Consider the following 1,588-nt stretch of genomic DNA (forward strand, 5'->3'; position numbering starts at 1 on the left):
TTGCAGGCCCGGACCTTCAGGACATCTGCTACAGAGTGGGGGGAAAAAAAATAATCCTAATCCCCTTCATGAGGTCTGCAGCCAGAGCTGCATCAGCCCAACCCCTCGCAGAACTGGGTCTGCCCACCGGTTACCGCAACTACCGAGGCAAAGCCTTTGGGAGTTAGAGTCCTCCAAACCACCTGGGTCTGTTGACAAACCCGTGTGCACCCCGACACCCAGATGTGCTCCACCACGCCCAGCCGTTGGTGCCCCGTTTCCCCTCCCCACGTCCCGCTGCACGCTGTGGGGCGCACGCTGCTCTGCCGGCCCCTGCTTCTGCGGGAGCGAAGCGGGATGGCCTGACCACGGCAGGGTCTGGCAGCTCCGCGGTAGCTGATGATGGTACGGTGCAGAGCATGTGAAAGCCTGACCGTCCTACCAGGCCAACGAGGGAGCAGGGTGGGAGGACTGTCTGCGCTCGCAAAGTCCCCGTTGCAAAGTACAGCGTTGTCAGCCCAAAGCAAAACAAAGAGTCACAACAATCAGAAGGGACCTTCGAAGATCAGCCACTCCAACCCCCTGCCATGGGCAGGGACGCCTTCCACTACAGCAGGTCACTCACAGCTCCTTCCAACCGGGCTTTGAACATTTCCAGGGATGGGGCATCCACAGCTTCTCTGGGCAACCTATACCAGTGTCCCACCACCTCATCATAAAAAAATTATCTTCATCCTGTGCAATCTAAACCTTCCCTCTCTCAGTTCAAAGCTGCTACCCCTGTTGCTACAGGACATCTGCAGGTGCATTCTAGTTGCTGAAAAGCAAAGTCTCCAGTCTGCAGGAAGATGAGGGAATTCTGGTACTTTGCTTAAAACAACTCTAAGACGGAGAGATGCATCTCCCAATACCCCTGCAAGACCATTCTGAGACATTCCTTTAGCTCTGCGGGAGAGGCCTGGCTGGCGCAGTCCCTCGGTGCAGCAAGATGGCCATGCCGATAAATGGTCCAGCTCACACGAACAAAAACATTTCTTTAAAGGAGTTGTTCCCAGTTTTTCAGTCACTGGGTGCAAGAGGCACCTCTGCCACAGCAGAGCCCACACCAGCCAGTCTCCTGTGGGTGGAAACCCAAACCCAGAGGCATTTTCCTGTCCCGGGTGCCACCTGGGAGTGAACAAGGAGGCAGGACCCGTCTGAAGGAACCAGGCAGAGTGCCCACACTCTGCCCCAACCCGATGGACACGTGCTTGTGGGGAAGGTCCACCCTGGAGCCCTCAGTTGTAAAGCAAACCCAGTGATGAGGAGTTTCTAATTTTGGCAACCAGCGCTGCCAGGCGCAGAATACCAAACGCGTGAGTTTTGCCTGCTTTCTGTGTTAACACAGCTGGGTTCACCCCGCGTTGCTGTTTACCTCAGCCCCAGCGCCTGGGGCAGTTTCGAGGTTGCACCGATGCCTTCGCAAAGCCAGCACAGCAACGGGCACGAAGCCCTCGTTCTATTTACTGTGTGGAGCAATGGAAGGGAGACCTGCCTGACGCATCGCAGCTTGGCCCACGCACTCCTCGTGGTCCCTGTGGCTTGGGGCTGGGCTGAAGGCGAGGGCCCG

The sequence above is a fragment of the Buceros rhinoceros genome, unplaced genomic scaffold (assembly GCF_000710305.1).
Source record: "Buceros rhinoceros silvestris isolate BGI_N320 unplaced genomic scaffold, ASM71030v1 scaffold32930, whole genome shotgun sequence".
Lineage (NCBI taxonomy): Eukaryota > Metazoa > Chordata > Aves > Bucerotiformes > Bucerotidae > Buceros > Buceros rhinoceros.